The sequence below is a fragment of the Phyllobates terribilis genome, unplaced genomic scaffold (genome assembly GCF_046119375.1).
Source record: "Phyllobates terribilis strain yellow unplaced genomic scaffold, ASM4611937v1 Scaffold_9__5_contigs__length_417890890, whole genome shotgun sequence".
Lineage (NCBI taxonomy): Eukaryota > Metazoa > Chordata > Amphibia > Anura > Dendrobatidae > Phyllobates > Phyllobates terribilis.
The window spans coordinates 223,402,382-223,421,823 of NW_027362769.1; the positions used below are offsets into that span (position 1 = coordinate 223,402,382).

General features: G+C 39.5%; 1 protein-coding gene across 1 annotated transcript in view; it reads left to right on the forward strand.

Moving 5' to 3' along the window:
* The window catches only part of SHISA9 (shisa family member 9), a 515,889-nt gene that overhangs the window by 309,395 nt on the left and 187,052 nt on the right, over positions 1 to 19,442 (forward strand). The window lies entirely within an intron of this gene.

Consider the following 19,442-nt stretch of genomic DNA (forward strand, 5'->3'; position numbering starts at 1 on the left):
GGATTTTTTTTTTCATTAGAACATTAATATTTTACCATCCTCCCTAATTATGATTTGATAAATATCATAATTAATCCTAAACTCATTCTCCCACCATTCATATCACATTCATTCTTTATTCTGAAGACCTTGTATCAACATCTGTGTTGAATGCCATCTCAGTTCCCGAAAACTACTGAAAAATAAAAATGTAATCAGAGTTATATTTTTCCGTTTTAACATTTCTATTATAATATCATCTTCCTTTTTCATTTCTGACTTTACCTTTTTATATATTTTCCTAATTTTACACATAATAATTTAATATATTATAGACAGCCAAACCAAAATAAATATGATAACAATTAGATTAGATAATACATTTAGTGCTGCCATTGAAGACTGAGACCAACTAGTTAATGATTTTCCAAAATTTCTCCACCAAGATGAACCTGACATACTTGTCCATTCAAGTTCAATATAATTTAAATTACGCTGTTCATGTCTGAATACAATTTCAGATTCTTTTAGTTGTTTTATTAACAAATGTAATAAACCCCTGTCTTTCTTTATCTCATTTGTCCATATATCCCAAGGAAAATTATATACTCGTATTTGTGACAAATTGAGCTGTACTTAAAGGATTTTCAGATTTCTTGTACTTATTGATGCAATATTAATACTTCCTTCCTTCTTTCAGATAGTTTTCACATTTTCCTCAATACAATATAAACCTATTGTCAGATTTTCGAAAGTACACAAGATGAAAAGAATGCAGAAAGAACTTATTTTTCAGACATAACTCAGAAACGAATTTTCTTAGGGCTTATTAGTGTCACCAAGTCATATATTGTGTGTACATACTCAACTCTGGCATGACATGAGGCATGATTATGGAAACATGAATGATAAATAACTTTATCTTGTCCAGGTAGACATATTACCTTAGAAACAAAATGAAAGCATGAAGAAATGTCTAATAGTTCAGTGTTTGAACCATCAAATGGAAAGTCTGTGTTATGTAATTGATAAACTTGTTTTTTATTAGGTTTATGGTGCTGATTAAGACTATGGCTTCGGTATTGCCAGTTTAGTTTCTGAGATATTTAATAGTTTATTAATTACAGTAAAATTCTGGCTTCAAAAAGTCGCTTTTATAGCATTGTAAGCCTGCAAATTGAAATGCCAAATAATTATATGGAAAACAAGAACAAGAGCGCACTATGTGAAAGACCTGGTGGTCCGATGGATTGTAAAAAACTGGGGCCAACTGGCCACTCACCTAATGTGGCTGTGCACCCCTACACAACCCCAGTGTGCGCCTAAGTGTGGAGAGGCTGATTCTCACTCAGTACACTGCTCACCGCCGCCTGTCGCTAGCGCTTTCGCATTCCGGTCACGCAGTTGGGAGCTGGCTGTGCGTCACCGCATGTCCTACGGGCAGGGAATGTGAGTCCCGATCACTGCAGGTCCTCTCGTTTCTCCGATATGGGATAGCATCCACCCAAAGCTGCTACTGCCACTTGCCCTCAAAATGAGAGAAAGAACGGAAATAGAATATGAAAGCGGTCTGTGGAGCGCTAGGGTAATGATCACTGGTGGAGAGGGATAATAAAAGGCTGTTATAGCCCTAGTTTTGTCCTTATAGTGATCATTACCCTAGCGCTCCACAGACCGCTTTCATATTCTATTTCCCAATAATTATATGGGATATTTACATTTCCTAAGACACTGTTAAAGAGTAGGGATGAGCGGACACATGGAAGTTCGGGTTCTGGTACCTGACTGGAACTTTAATCCAAAGTTCGGTTAGGGTACCAGAAATACCCAAACTTGAACCTGAACCCAAATTCAATTGAAAACAATGGGGACCAGAATTTGGAACTGGGAACTTTTTCTCTTTCTCTCGACCAGACTTCCCCCGGAACTCCGAACATTAAAACAGACTTCCAGGAGAAGTCAGTGTTTGGAGTTTTGCACTGGACAATGAATGTCCAGTACAAGCCCCAAACTTTTAAGTTTGGGTTCGCTCATCTCTATTAAAGAGTCAAAAGACAGACCAAAATACCAAAAGCTGTTACATTTGTTATCACAAACAAGTCACATTGGGGGAATGCATTATTTTCATGTATGAATTATCTCAAAAACTAGAACCAATTCAGCAAAAGTAATGGGATTTTTGAATTCAGCACCCTCAATATACCCTAAATCCATTCAAAAAACCCTTGCACCTGAAAAAATTTGATGTACCTGTTTCTGACACCGCCCTCAGTAATTTCATGCACTGCCACTTCAAGTGCCCAGATATACCACAAAAATAACAATGTATTTTGTTCCTTTGTATTGTATTTTTTACCCCTATTATTAGTGTACTCTATGTTCCAAGGTGTTAATGTGAACCTAGGTTTCTAAGGATCTAAGTACTTGAACTTTTTTACAAAAAAAATGTAATTATGAATGTTGGCTCTTGATCAGACCCAAAACACTTCACCATCCTATAGGCCTGTTCAAATTTCCCTAAAAAGCAAAAGGATCTTCTTGTATCGTGGTTTTGAGATTGTCTAAAATCTCTACCATGCAAGAATCCTCACCTGTGGTGAACAAAATTAGCTGTCTACGTCTATCTTCCCTCAGACTGTGTACCAATTCCCTTACCTGATCTAATCTGGGTGTGGTTTGTAGCCTTTTTGCCATATGTGAGGGTAGCCATACTTTGAATGTCTTATTTTTTTGTTCATCAGTAAGACTGAATTTGCCTGTGTGATTCAAAAATGTCCGCATTATAAAAGGCATCAATCTTGTCATTATTGGCAGGAAAGTCCTTTATCAATTTCATTAATTGCTCTTGTATTTTAAGATTAAAGAGGTTGTCCACTACTATATATTACCCTCCCAATATATCCCCCAGGGGCCCCTAACACTTTTTGTAAGTACCTTATGTTGCAGATACTGCCTGTGAGTGGCACTATCACTGGCCACTCACAGGCATCACGTGACCCCCCGCTGCATTCGGCTCTGACATCCGCTGATGTCACGACTAGTGCTGGCAGCAGCTGGGGGTCTTTGTCTTCCTGGTTCCTCGGTGGATGCCAGGCTGTGGGTGGGGTTACCCTCCGCATCACACCCGGCATTCCCATCGCGCTCTGCCTCTCCCCATTCATTGGGAAGCGCACGATGGATTCCGGGTGTGAGGTGGGGGTAACCCCGCCCACAACCCAGCAGCCACCGCGGGGACCCCAGTGCTGAGTCATGCCTCACTTGTCGTGACGTCAGCGTGGGGTCACATGACGCCTGTGAGCAGCCACTGATAGCGCCGCTCACAGGCATTATCTGCAACATAAGGTATTTACAAAAAGGCTTAGGGGCCTTGGGGGGATACATTGGGGGGGGTATTATAAAATAGTGGACAACTTCTTTAAGTAGTGTTGCTCTGTCATGTAATTCTTTTTCCATTGTAGTTCTTCTACCGTTAAACATTCTTCTGTAACATCTGGATTTTGCGTGTCTGGTAAAAATGATGTACCAGCATTATCTTACGTTTGGCTACTTGTTCATGTAACAGAAGCCTTTTTTTATATCATGGTGCAATTTAGACAATAACTCTGTTCGAGTATCAATTTGATCTTCCAATTGTTCAATATGTTCTGACAATATCAAACAATTTGGAGAATCAAAGTAATCACTGTCAGTCTCTTGTGTGTCACCCTCTTTGTCAGTATGACTGGTGTCTTGTGTATTTCTGTTCTCTCAAAGACTAAAATATTGTACACATGGACCATATGCATTACATTTTGAAGATTTCTCTGTAATCTTTCGACTAAGAAAAAATTCTTATTAGTGATGAATGAGCGTGTTCTGTTAACCCTTTCATCGAGCATGCTCGTGTTCTCACCAAGTATTTGCGGCGTGCTCGAATGTTATGTTTGAGTCACTGTGTGTGCATGATTTGCGACTGTTTGACAGCTTTGATACATGTGAGGAATGCCTAAGAAACAGGCATTCCTCACATATATTAAAGCTGTCAAACAGTTGAAAATCATGCACACACAGTGACTCAAACATAACATTTGAACAAGCAGAAGATACTCGGAAAACACCCGAGCATGCTCGTAAATTTCGAGTAACGAGCATGCTCACTCATCAATACTTTTTATCCATTCTTACATTCTCTGCTTCACATTGGCTATACAATCTAGACCGTGATTGTGCATCTGTATGGCTATGAACACACTTAAACTCTATATTACTTTTCTTAGCATAATCATGAATAAAATAAATTTTCTCACTGATGGAACGTCTTTTCCTTTCCTGGATTGATTGTTTTTTACTCTATTCTTGAATACAATTGTGGTGATGTCATTACTGAGTGTATATTGCATTGCTTTCACTGGTGACATTTAAAGAGAAAATGATGAAAATTGTACTTTTTCCAATGTGGATTCAAGTACCTTTGAGCAGTATTGTTTTTAATACGCTGACAAAAGCCATTGCAGTGTAATGAGAGTGACATTTTGGCTTGCCCTGAGTTGTGTCATACCGTTGGTAAGTTACCGTCTTCATGTGGCTCAAGCCGTTGAATTAAGGTAAGGCAAAACAGGTGATATTATCTTCTAGAACCTTTAAAGGGGAAATGGTCCAGTATTCCACTTCATGGTTAACAGTCTCTATAGTGAGTTTTCGGGCTATTTTACTGTTGCTATTTCTCTAACTCCTTGGGTCTTACCTAGCATGCTTGTCTTCACTTGACCTGACTATCCATAAATCAACTGCATGCCTATCCTTCTGACCCCACCCTTTGATATTGAGCTTGGATCTGAAATCTCCTAATGCAAACTCAGATATGTCTGGACTACATCTTTAGTCTTGCTCACTGGGGACTATTCTGGAGATAGCCACCTGGATACCTCTTTGTGGTGGTTAATGGTGAAGAATGTCGGATACTTAGATCTCTAGTTAGCATGTACTGTAGAAATCCAATAATGGTCTCCCAAACTGTATTTCTGCCTCACTGCCACGATGCTTATAACATCCCCAAATTTGACTTTGGTCTCCAGAAAAAGGTGCCCCTGTCCTAATAAAATAATCTATGAATTGGTTCAATTGATGTACACAACAATGTGTGTAAATAGCTAAGGTATCATAATAGGTGTCATTTGTAAGGAACATAAGTTTTACTTGTCCATATAAAATAATAAGAAAGCGAGAAGAGATCTCTTGTATACAGTAATTAATACACTTCCTAGTAAGATTACAATACTTATACACCAGATGCTTCTAAATATATACAGTACAGACCAAAAGTTTGGACACACCTTCTCGTTTAAAGATTTTTCTGTATTTTCATGACTATGAAAATTGTACATTCACACTGAAGGCATCAAAACTATGAATTAACACATGTGGAATTATATACTGTACTTAACAAAAAAGTGTGAAACAACTGAAAATATGTCTTATATTCTAGGTTTTTCAAAGTAGCCACCTTTTGCTTTGATGACTACTTTGCACACTCTTGATGAGCTTTAAGAAGTAGTCACCGGAAATGGTCTTCCAACAATGTTGAAGGAGTCCCCAGAGATGCTTAGCACTTGTTGGCCCTTTTTCCTTCACTCTGCGGTCCAGCTCACCCCAAACCATCTCGATTGGGTTCAGGTCTGGTGACTGCGGAGGCCAGGTCATCTGGTGTAGCACCCCATCACTCTCCTTCTTGGTCAAATAGCCCTTACACAGCCTGGAGGTGTGTTTGGGGTCATTATCCTGTTGAAAAATAAATGATGGTCCAACTAAACGCAAACTGGATGGAATAGCATGCTGCTGCAAGATGCTGTGGTAGCCATGCTGGTTCAGTATGCCTTCAATTTTGAATAAATCCCCAACAGTGTCACCAGCAAAGCACTCCCACACCATCACACCTCCTCCTCCAGGCTTCACAGTGGGAACCAGGCATGTAGAGTCCATCCATTCACCTTTTCTGCGTCGCACAAAAGATCTCAAATTTGGACTCATCAGACCAAATCACAGATTTCCACTGGTCTAATTTCCATTCCTTATGTTCTTTAGCCCAAACAAGTCTCTTCTGCTTGTTGCCTGTCCTTAGCAGTGGTTTCCTAGCAGCGTTTTTACCATGAAGGCCTGCTGCACAAAGTCTCCTCTTAACAGTTGTTGAAGAGATGTGTCTGCTGCTAGAACTCTGTGTGGCATTGACCTGGTCTCTAATCTGAGCTGCTGTTATCCTGCGATTTCTGAGGCTGGTGACTCGGATAAACTTATCCTCAGAAGCAGAGGTGACTCTTGGTCTTCCTTTCCTGGGGCGGTCCTCATGTGAACCAGTTTCTTTGTAGTGCTTGATGGTTTTTGCAACTGCACTTGGGGACACTTTCAAAGTTTTCCCAATTTTTTGGACTGACTGACCTTCATTTCTTAAAGTAATGATGGCCACTCGTTTTTCTTTACTTAGCTGCTTTTTTCTTGCCATAATACAAATTCTAACAGTCTATTCAGTAGGACTATCAGCTGTGTATCCACCTGACTTCTGCACAACACAACTGATGGTCCCAACTCCTTTTATAAGGCAAGAAATCCCACTTATTAAACCTGACAGGGCACACCTGTGAAGTGAAAACCATTTCCAGTGACTACCTCTTGAAGCTCATCAAGAGAATGCCAAGAGTGTGCAAAGCAGTCATCAAAGCAAAAGGTGGCTACTTTGAAGAATGTAGAATATAAGACATATTTTCAGTTGTTTCACACTTTTTTGTTAAGTATATAATTCCACATGTGTTAATTCATAGTTTTGATGCCTTCAGTGTGAATGTACAATTTTCAAAGTCATGAAAATACAGGAACATCTTTAAATGAGACGGTGTATCCAAACCTAAAATCTATACTGATTGCATAGATTTTAGAATGAATGTAATTTTGCCATCAGCATATGAAACTTCAGTATCCAAAATTAATTTCTCCTTTGGAGTTTGCTTACATTTCTTCAGGGTTCACATTATTAAATGTGTTTGATGGAGAACGGTGCAAAGATTAATAATTAACTTGGAAATAAGAAAATTTACCTCCATTGTTAATACATTTAAATGTCAGCGTAGATGATGAGTAATTGTTCATTGTTTAATAGAAAGTGGGTTTACATTACATTACAATGAAGAATTTTTACGCCGACTACTCAGTAACAAGTCATGGCTCACATTTTAGGTGAAATGCTGGTTTTATGTTTTATTTGCCTTTAAGTAGGATTCATAATGCCATAATCATTTGTGAAATGCTCTAGAAAAATCCAAGTAAATGTCAATTACTGCATTAGATATGACATACGTGTAAAACTTTCTAAAGGTTACAAGGAAATAAATTTTATACGGAGTATACTGTGTAGATCATATGCATTGGAGACAATTTCTTAGAATCTATTAAACTTGATTTACCTTGTCTTGACTGAGCAGGTATTTACCATGCCATGTTTATAAGATAAACCACAGCAACTGGAAATTATTATTATCTGACACTTTTTGTGCCTTAATTGACAAGTGGTATGACTCTGCAGGAGTTATGTATGACTTTATAGATAGTAGGCACTAGACATGAGCAAATAAATTAAAGTAGAATTGAATTCTTCTCAAATTTTACAAAAATCTGTATTCAACAACATTTGTATGTTTTCTAGTTCTCAGCTGGCCATCAAAAGGCTAAAAAAAATAAAAACCCTTTTAGTCATCTTACCACTCACCTCTTCAACCCCTCCGCTCAGCAACATCACCCGTATGCTCCTCATTACATCTTCTGATCCCCACAGCTCATTCTAAATTTCACACTGAGCTGAGACTTCCAGTTCTGATGAAGCCTGGGAGGGTTCAATGCATGCACGCACAAGTTCACAGCGCATGACATCATTACGCAGAACCCTCCCAGGACTCATCGGAGCTGGAAGTCCAACTCAATGTGAGAGACTTGAGGATTTTAGGCTGAGCAGCAAGGATCAGAAGATGCGGTGATGAGCCAAGAGGCATTGTAAGTGCTAAGATGAGTATAAGCATTTTTTTTTATCTTACATTTATTATGCTCTGGGGTCTAGAGAGACCCCAGAGCATAATAAGGGACATTAAATTTGTGCAGGATAACTTTGCCACAAATTGAATTTCCTGGAAAAAACAGGCAAATTTGAATCTCTAGTAGAGATACCTTAAGATGTGACAATGGTGGCCAAAAGTTGATGCGACATTACTTTGGTTTAAAGTAAGCCAAATAATTGGTCATGTAAACGTGCACAAAAGTTTCTGGACAGGCCCTGAAGGTGTCACCCAGCATGAGCCAATGTGATAAATATGGAACATTTTAAGACTTTTGACTGAAACTTTACAATGTCTAAAAATTATCCAGAATATTAAATCTGCCCAATGTAAATACCATGTAAATTCAACAGGAAACCAGAAAGGTTAGGTTTATTGCTGGAGCAGAAAAATATGTGGTGGAGAATTGTAGCTGATTTGTTTCCTATACTCTCTTAAAGAGTTATTGCCATAAATGTGCCACCGCATATACCATAAATGTGTGACAAGTATGGGAGAACATGAATTCCATGACCCCCATTAGCCGACTGTCTCCATTAAATTATATTAGAAATACAAGGCAAGGGTTGAGGGTTCCTGTTAGTCAAAATACAGGCAGCATTGCAAAAAGTTCCTTTACTGGAGCGGAACTATAGCTGTATCAGCTGCTGTAGCTGCTACGGAGCCCACAATCGGAAATGCACAGCACTGTCGGGTCCTCCTGCAGTTCTTCAAGTACAGACCAATCCCTTACTCATTATTGCTCAGCCATCCTACAGTGCCACTCTTGCATAGTTGGGAGGGGGGAGAGCAAAAAGACCTGCCATTAATGAGCAATAGGGGGGGGGGATAGCACAGCAGGAGGGTCAAACAGTGATGAAGGGGCCCCTCATTCAAAAATTTGCTATGGGACCAAGGCGAGGACTAGTGGTAGGCAGAGCTAGGCACCCTGCTACGGTGCCTCTAGACCTCATACACAGGGGATCACAGGTTTAAAACAATATCTCTACATTTCATGTTCAGTTGCTCAGCCCTACATCCCTACATCTGAACATCTGGCTATACTTGATTGCTGGGGTCTCATGACAATTTCCCATGTACTGCAGGTGATGCATTTGTGAATTATAGTGCCTGTTACACAGATAGAGTCCAGATCTGTGTGCTAGGCACCTGCTTCAGCTACTCAGAAAGCTTAAGAGGTGGGGCCACGGGGCCAGCGGTGTGAGTGCAGGGAGATCAGGTTTGGCGCTATAGCATCTTCAACCTGCACACTTATTAAGAAAACCAAGTGAAGTAAAGATTAGGCAAAGTGTTCCTGTTGAATTATTTGTGACCTAAAATCATCTGGAGCGACCTGGAGCAGTTTGCAAAATAAGAGTGGTCCAAAATTCCAGTTGAGAGGTGTAAGAAGCTTGTTCATGGTTATAAGAAGCAATTGATTGCAGTTATTTATCCCAAAGGATGTGCAGCAAAAAATTAAGTTGAGGGTGCCAATAATTTTGTCTGGCCCATTTTTGGGGTTTCGTGTGTAATTATGTCCATTTTGCATTTTTTTTCTCTGTTTTTGTGTGTTGTTCCAATATACACAAAGGAAATAAAAATGCGTATAACAAAACATGTGTAATCGCAATAATTCTCTGGGAGAAATACTTCTTTTTCTGGAACAATTTCAAAGGTGTGAACTCCTTTGGCCATGACATTATGGAGGCAAGGAGCTGCATGCTGTGAGATATTTATGCACTGTCTCACCCTTTCACCCTAGGCTAGCTCTCCTTTGCTTTCTATGGACCATACTCTTCCAGCCTCACTGATACAATAAATAAAAGATGTGAAATCTACCAAACTCAGCCTCTGTGGTGAGCTGATTAATCATTTATTGCTATAGCTAGTATTAAGGGGGTTGTCTCAACATGATAAATGGTTAATATTGCAAAGTGCCTGAAAAAAACAAGCAACTTTGCAATTTACTTGTTATTAAAAATCTTCTCTGTTCTCAATAATGGAGAGATTTAGTTAATCTTTTCTTTACTGTTCAGTGCGAAGTTCTCGGCAACCTGTTCAGTCTATCAACAGTGGTTGGTCTCCTAGGCAAGGAGCCCAGCACTTATCTATAAAAGTTTGCCAGCACAGTTCCCAAGAAGTTCAGTGACCCTAAACTTTTTCGATGATCCGCTTGCAGCAAGGGAGAGCAGTTAGATCGAGCAAATAGTTCAACCATGTCACTGACCCAAACTGTCAATCTTTAGGTGTGTAGAATCAATCGACAAGCAGAAAGCTTGGAGGTTGGAGAACGGCATGCTCAAGATACATATATACATATAAAGGAGAAAAAAGGGAAGCCTGCTTTTTGGATATGGTTTTGCTATGCCCTACCTGATTTGTGGTCTAGTTTGGGGTATTGTCCCAGAGTTGGGACTGTTGTCAAGTATGGCAAAGCATAGGTGTATGCCATCACACGGAATAATAGAAAAGTTGGTGGCGGCACATCTTGAAGCCTTTGCCTTTCGAGCCAAGACAGCTTGTCCCACACCTGTATGGGCCTTAGATTTTTATGACCCTGTTCCTTTAGTAATGGGTAACAGATACACCCTTGTTTATCTACTGCTTATGTCACCCCAGATTCGTACAATAAGGATAAATTGTATTTATGAAGATCTATACTTCTCATAAGCATCATCATTTTACACTGAAATCCCACCCTACACAGAATGTGCAAAGTCATGAGTACACCATCAACGGAAACAAAATAATTATGACAGCTCTGACCTCACTGCTGAACGCATCATCTCATTAATTTACAACGCTTTCTAAAAATCAATTAACTATCATTATTTATTACATGCAAGAATTATATTTACCATATGGAAATGTAAGGGAACAACCATTCATGGGTGTCGCGGTATGAAGGATGATAGCGTTTACAGATGGCTAGACAGAACTAGAGACTTAAAAAATAATTATTCTCTCCTTTAAATGCCTTAAATGAAACATTATCAAAAATAGCACATTTGTTCCTAAATCCGATATAAAAGGACAGTTTAATCGAACATATGTTCATGGTATTCACTTTGAGAATAATGATCCTCATTCAAATCTATTAGCTCAAATTCCATATAAAGATTTCCCTCCTCCCCTGGCTTCGTATTTATAGCACCTTAATGACACGTTATCTCTGAAACTCTTTTTTTCCCTCTCTAATATTTTCCAATTTGCTTAGCATAAAAATACTTAAAGTATACCCAAAGGTTCTGCTAACAGAAGTGTATTGTATAGATGGTACTTAAGACATTCTTTTTATCTGCTGCTGTTCTTTTATTGTATTTAATGTAAGGAATTGATAAACAATATACACCCAATTCACACATCCCTCGACTAGCAGAATTTTGGTGGACCATGACTTTCTCACCATAGAATAAACCATTCATGATGAAATACAATACAAAGAATAGAAAAACAAAAATATTTTTTATTTGATAAAAGTAAACTAGGGTTAAAAAACATATTAAAATTTCCCTTTAGGAAATTCTGGGTTAATAGCTGGAAATTAGGTAAATCCGTCCTATTCCGAAACCTTTCTAGGAAAACAGCTAACAATGGTGGGACCGATTCATTATTGATTTTGCACATTTTTTCTAAAGTAAAAATTGTTCTAATAGCGTCTTTTTTATTTGTACCTTAATCATTATTTAATAAATTATTTAAGACAATGGATTGTACATAGTGAACTACCCTTTTAAAAAAACATTACGTGTTTTATAATGTGTAAATCTAAATTGCTGTATTTCTTTTATTTATTAAAAATAACATTTATTTGTTTATTTTACTCACTTATCTAGCGCCATTAATTCCACAAGGCTTTATAGACATTATGGGCACTGTTCCCATTGGGGCTCACAATCTACATTCCCTATCAGTATGTCTTTGAAATGTGGGAGGAAACTGGAGAACCCAGAGGAAACCCACACAAACACAGGGAGAACATACAAACTCCTTGCAGATGTTATCCTTGGTGGGATTTGAGCCCAGGACCTCAGTGCTGCAAGGCTGCAGTGCTAACCACTGAGCCACCAGTGCCGCCCAACATTGAATCAAAGTAAGGGTATTATTAGGTAGGACTAGCTTGAAGCTGTTGAATCTAGTTGCTATTGTTGGAAGCCCAGGCCACTTTTCACCTGCGTCCTCTGAACCACTACCAAGGCCATATCTGTCGCTAGGCACTAAAGGTCCATTGCCTAGGGTGGCAGGTTGTTGTGGGCGGCAACAGCTGGCAAGAAAAAATATTTAAACCCTGAATTAAAATATATATTTTTTTAAACCCTAAACTGCTTTTTACATGAACAGCATATTCCGGGATGTTAAAAGGTCACTATCCGTTTCCCACTGCCATTGGCAAAGAAGGGAAACATATAATGCTCCTTCTCTGTACTCTGATTTGCTGACTAGCAGAGCTGCTCCACAAATCAGAGCCTGCTGTAGACACCCCCCACACCGCTCTGAAAGACTGCACTGTCAGTATTTGGCTCAGAAAACAAGACCACTGGAAAATTATATAAGTGTATTAAGATCCAGTCTCCGACATGAAATCCAAATTAAGGAAGTCAGCACAAGGACCATAGAATGGCAGACCATTCGGTAAGAATACATGGAAAAAGGAGAACAACCGAACATATGGTCCCCAAGCCAATAGAAAACGGCAGAGTAAAAATGAGTAATTAATAAAATACCTTTATTAAATAGAAAAAATGGTACACCATACAAAAGAAAAAAGAAAAAGAAATATACCCCAAATATGGGGTATACGTGGCTCAGTTGACTACTAACAAATGGGTATGTCTGGAGACCTTAATTAAGATTAGCCTTCCTCCTTCTTCTCCTCCTCATTTTTAGGACATGTCTTTCCAGCGCAGGCATTGTTGGAGATATGTGTTACTGCACAAACTTGTGAGGCATCTTGTGTGATATATACATCGGATTATGGATTTGATACATACATATTTTTGTTTATGAGATTATAATTAACTTTTCAGTATAGCATCTTTAATCATTTAACAATCTAATGTATTACAATCATTTGTATGTACTTACTTATATTAAGGAGGAGCTGATGGACATTAAGGCAGGTCCATGATAGGACAGATTGCCATGTATTATTTGTCTACCTGTTAAGCTATCTATTAATCTTGTATTATTTATGAATGTCATGTGCTGCGCACGTATATTTATTTTTCTTTTTTCTTTTGTATGGTGTACCATTTTTTCTATTTAATAAAGGTATTTTATTAATTACTAATTTTTACTCTGCTGTTTTCTATTGGCTTGGGGACCATATGTTCAGTTGTTCTCCTTTTTCCAGTATTTGGCTCAGTAGAACCAAATACAGATATATGGTGTAAGGAACTAAGCTGGTGGTGGGGGGATGAAAAAGCGCTGACACCCTGTACATGGGTTCCATTGTTAAGTTTGAGTACTATTTGCGGCTGTTCACATTTGTACCTGAACCATCTCTCAGTGGTTTCAGCTGTGGAGGAATGGCACATTGCATTTGGTAATAAGCATGCTCACCTGCCTAGACAGGTGGATGTTGCCCCTAGTTTGCCCTGTACTTGGCTGTAACTCCAGTGGTAATGTAGGGGCACCCGGTCATTGAAGGGGGCAGCCTGTATATTAGGATGTGCCTTTTTTGAGGCAGGCTATGAGTGGGGGAGGAGTGTTATGTTAAGAATGTCACTGTTTATGGCTCTCTGCTCCTCTGGTTTACAGAGGTCCCAGTACAATCAAGGTCAAGAGCAGATCGGCAAGAAACTTTGTCAGCAGTGCAACAGAGGTCCTGTTCAGGGAGAAGTTTTGGGTCCAATGTTGAAGACTGCTGTTACCTATTACCCAAAAGATGAGTTCTTACCTCTGCTAGAGAGAGTGCTGGATGACATTGGGGAGTGCAAACATTTTGGAAGACAAGTTGTTGTTGGAGGATATGCACCATGATCAAGGGAACACATGATCTCCTTTGGATATGCCGAGAGTAGGTTTACTGCACTAACTGCAGTAACATTGACAAATCATACCTTGGAAAATGCAGAGAATTTGTGACAAACTTCTACAAATGCTACTAATAGAAAAATCCCAATGAAAGCTAAGTGAGAAGAAAGCATAATACACAGAATAGGAAACCTTAAAAAATAAACATGAAAAGAGAGACTACAAAAAATACATTGATTATATGGTTGTCTATTTAATATTACTATGCATGATTGCCCAGCATTACTTATATCCCCTGGAGAGTTGGCACAGTTAAAATGGTTGACCACCTCTGAACTTGTATAACTTAAAAAAAAAAACCTCTGCAACATGCTCACAGCCCCATCCAAAAAAAGCAATCGCCCACTCTCTTCCCACACTGCCTAGCTCACCCGCCCTTTAGGTCCCCCACAGTTTTTCAAAGAAACATATCTAGCTGCAATTGTGCTGTCAAGCTCTGATTCATGCTGCCCGTAATTTGCTGCCCTGATTCAGAAGCCTCCCTCGTTTGCCCAGTGTGCAGTAAGACAACTGGCTGCAGCAGAAGCATCCCTGCTGTGCCTAGTCTGCAGTAAGTCAACTGGCTTCTGTAGAAGGCTTCCTGCTATGCCCATTCTGCAGTAAGACAACTGGCTGCAGCAGAAGCCTCCCTGCTGTCCCCAGCCTGCAGTAAGACAACTGGCTGCAGCAGAAGCCTCATTGCTGGGGCCAGTGAAAAGTTAGGCAACTAGCTGCAGCAGAAGCCTCCTTGCTGTGCCCAGTTTGCAGTAAGACAACTGGATGCAGCAGAAGCCTCCCTGCTTTCCCCAGTCTGAAGTAAGACAATTGGCTGCAGCAGAAGCCTCCCTGCTGTGCTGAGTGTGCAGTAAGACAACTGGGTGCAGCAGAAGCCTCCCTGCTGTGACCAGTCTGCAGTAAGACAACTGGCAGCAGTAGAAGCCTCCCTGCTGTGCCCAGTCTACAGTAAGACAACTGGCTGCAGCAGAAGCCTCCCTTCTGTGCCCAGTCTGCAGTAAGACAACTGGCTGCAGCAGAAGCCTCCCGGCTGTGCCCTGTCTACAGTAAGACAAATGGCTGCAGCAGAAGCCTCCCTGCTGTCCCCAGTCCGCAGTAAGACAACTGCCTGCAGCAGAAGCCCCCCTGCTGTGCCCACTCTGCAGTAAGACAACTGGCTGCAGCAGAAACCTCTTTGCTGTGCCCAGTGTGCAGTTAGACAACTGGGTGCAGCAGAAGCATCCTTGCTGTGCCCAGTCTGCAGTAAGACAACTGGCTGCAGCAGAAGCTTCCCTGCTGTGTCCAGTGTGCAGTAAGACAACTGGGTGCAGCAGATGTCTCCCTGTTGTGCCCAGTGTGCAGTAAGACAACTGAGTGCAACAGAAGCCTCCCTGCTGTGCCCAGTGTGCAGTAAGACAACTGGCTGCAGCAGAAGCCTCCCTGCTGTGTCCAGTCTACAGTAAGATAACTGGCTACAGCAGAAGCCTCCCTGCTGTGCCCAGTCTGCAGTAAGACAACTAACTGGCTGCAGCAGAAGCCTCTTTGCTGTGCCCAGTCTGCAGTAAGACAACTGGCTGCAGCAGAAGCCTCTTTGCTGTGCCCAGTCTACAGTAAGACACAAAGAAAGCTAAGCCACAGCCCCTGTCTAAAGGGATGGAGCCCCGATCTGATCCCACTCAAAGATGGAACTGATCATCATGAGATTAACCCATGCAAAATTTCTGCTGGACTGATTATTTCAGGATCATGCATAAAATGCTGTAGACTAACAAACAGTGAAGACAACAATATTGTTTAATTTGTGAACAGTGGAAACACAGGGTTTTTTTTCCTCCAAAATATTGAGTGTAAATATAACAAATGGACAATCTTCCTGCAGTTAAAATAGAGTGAAGACGACTGATACACATTTTCACTCTTGGAAATCGAAAAACAAGAAACCAACCAGAATTTTTTTCCTGTTGATATTCTTTAAGGGAGGATATAATGGTTGCTGTGACAACCCTGGAATCCCCGGTGACACCCACACTTTGTTCCTGGTCCAGTTCTTTTAAGGAAGTCGGACACCATATGTATCAAAGACTCCCTTGTAATTTCAATCTTCTGAATCCCTGCTGTGCGCTGTGGTTTGGATTCATAACGCTGTATACATTAGATATATTTGTAACCTTTCTTTGCCATTTCCTTTTAACCCTTTTTCGCTATTATATCTAATCTCCAGCTTACATTACAGGGTGTGAGTAGCTGAATGTTAACAAGAAACAGATTTTGTTATAATTGATTCTTTGGAAATGTAGCCATATGTTAGTTTATTATGTGGCATTAGTACTGTCTGCCTTCAAAATCACATTAACATATTAAGAGCTGACATTTTGAATTTTAGAGGGTAATGTTGGGGATGGAATATTCTATAGAAAATTAATACTTTTTGCAGTTTTGTAGTCACGTGGGTTGCCAACTGTCCAGAAATTATAGTACAGGGCGTAAAAATAGGGCACTTTTTTGCCGTATGTCTTTATATAAAATTTAAGGCGTCAGTGATTTTTTTGAGGCTGAATAAACTTATACAGATTATTTTGACCGTAATTATCATCATTTTACAGTGAATACAGCTGATGTCTTTATATCAGAATTATGGGCTGTAGACATGGATCACTTGTAATCATAATGATTTATAATGGTTTTCCAATGTGTTTGTAAAAATATTGTCTGTCTGATTTTTTTATAAGCTGTCCAGAAAAAAAAAAAAAAAGTCAAGTTGGCAACCTTGGGGGGTCACCTGATTGACCAATAGGGTGTCTACTCAATCTATCATAGCCTCATATAATACTAGTGATACTCATAGCAGAGAGCAGAACTTTTAGGATATGGTTTCCGAAGACTTTAATATTTCCACTTCAATTTTTATTCTGATCATTTTAGTTCATTTTGTTGCCTATAAAGCTAAAAACCTTAGAAAGGGATGGGGGGTAGATGGAGAAGGGTTTTTTACCTTGCTATCCCATTGTCCATGGTCTCTGACATGTAGACCACCATTGCTATACATTTGGATCATGGCTAAAAAAAAATTAATGATGGTTACTTTTAAATGAGTTTAACTAATTTTCCAAAATTACTTACCAGCTTTCAGAGTGAGATGAAAATGCAGGCTGATATCTAAGGAACATGTATAAAAGCTTTCTGAACAGCTTTGATGCTGAAGTTGAATCTTATACTACGCCTTATACTACTCATTTTCTACATGTTTAATAAAGTCACGTACTACACCACATGTTTAATAGAAAAATCAACTAAATTTTAACCTCATAAGGACCAAACCCATTTTTTTAACTATCTGAATTCCATCAGTTATGACTCGTTTTTATTTTTGCTTCTTTTTATGTAGAATAAGTTTCAATGGTGTCGGCATAATTTAATTTACATATAATCTAGCCTTTAAAGCAAGGTAGTGCCAGTATTATTCAGAATAAACTGTCATGTCTGTGTGGGAACATGAGGAACCTCACTATTTCTTGAAATTATACTAGTTATAATAGTTATAATAGTTTTCCACCTCTGTGGGCTTTGTCTCCAGTTTTCAGTTCTCTTTGATCTAGTGTGAGGAGATGAGATGCTCTAATGCAGGGAGCAAACTACTGTATAGTGAGTGGGAGGAGAGGTGGCATCTGTGCTCTGGAACTTAAGAGATCCAAAACTCACCTTGACCTATATGAGAAGAGAAATACTATTAAAAACTTATGATAGTTGGGGATTTTGCATTGGGACCCACAGGCTTCACGTTACACCACTACTATAATGTCCTCCTATATACAGTGTTCATGCAAATTGTCTCTTCAGAGGGGAAGAGGTCTTGAACTCTAATGCCACCTATTGGAATTAGTGATCGTAAAAGTCAATAATCACCCTTTGGATCCAGTTGGATGAACACGTAAGTGGGCTGCGCTGCTGAAGTGAGTCAGTTCTTCAGAGATGATGATGAAGAAAAGGCTTTTTATTAACAACGCGTTTCAACGCCGTACCGGTGTCTTTTTCAAGTAAAAAAAGCAAATGTTGACCCTTTAACGGCATTTTACTCTCCTCAAGAAGAAACGTTACCCCTGAGTTCCCAGTCAGAAGCCTCTCATACAGCCAAATCAGGTCTCATGCTTTGCACTGAGGAGGGACAACACCTGAAACACTGTCTGTCTGCAAATTCAGATTCTAGTTTGTCTTTTATCCTAAGTCATGTAGCAAGGCTCGTTAAAGAGTCTATATTGACTTTTCGGATTGCTACTAACAGGTGGCACCGGAGTTCAAGTCCTCTTCCTCTCTGAAGAGACAATTTGCATATTTAATTTACCAGAGGAGCATTACAAGACTTGCAAGCCTCCTCACATTGGCATGCCAGGCATGTCACTCTCCACAAGGAGAAACTTTACCATTTAGATCCTACGCGCAGCATGCAGAAACAGAGGTATCCCTGCTCTTTCTATGTGTACCATGTCCAAAAGCAGCAACAGCATGAAAGACATTACACAGCAGCATAGAAGACTTGACACAGAAGTACTGAACTGTGTGGCTGTTAATCCAGCACTGGCCTCAGCTGGCTATCATTTTGATGAATTAGCACTGAGGAAAATTACAAAATGTTCATATTCTGGAAGTAACGTATTTTTATAGAATTCAAGGACAATTCAATTCCACTTAAATAAATTGGTTCACCACTAGCAGCAAGCAATACTGCTAAAATAAAAAATGTATACTCAACCTCCATTCCAGCACTGCATCACTGAAAGCTCCACGTTGGTATATTTTTTACATTGGCTGTAGATGTTACAGCCAGTATACTGCTGCATCCATTACTAACCTCAGTGGTATATCTTATCGCAAGCTTCTATGGAGGCCAATGATTGTTCCTCTGTGGTCACATGCTGTATACTGGCTGTGACATTTGCTGCTAATGTAAACAATATGACAGTGGTGATCATTGGGGATGCATCTTTGGAAGAGAGGGTTAGTTCAGTATAGATTGCTTAATCACTATAGGAGTCTATGCTCGTGGGACAATCCCTTTAAGATAAATCTCATGGGAACACAGTGGATCCACTCTCTGTCCATGGGCCTGTCAATGACAAAATGTAGTGACTTAGGATTTATTCTCTCAAACTACAATACACCAGAAGACCTACAGTGGGGAAAATAAGTATTTGATACACTACTGGTTTTCCCACCTACAAAAAATGGAGAAGTCTGTATTTTTTTATTGTAGGTACATTTCACCTGTGAGAGTTAGAATCTAAAAGTAAAAAACAGAAAATCACATTGTATGATTTTTAAATAATTAAATTGCATCTTATTGCATGAAATAAGTATTTGATACAATAGAAAAACAGAACTTAATATTTGGTACAGAAACCTTTGTTT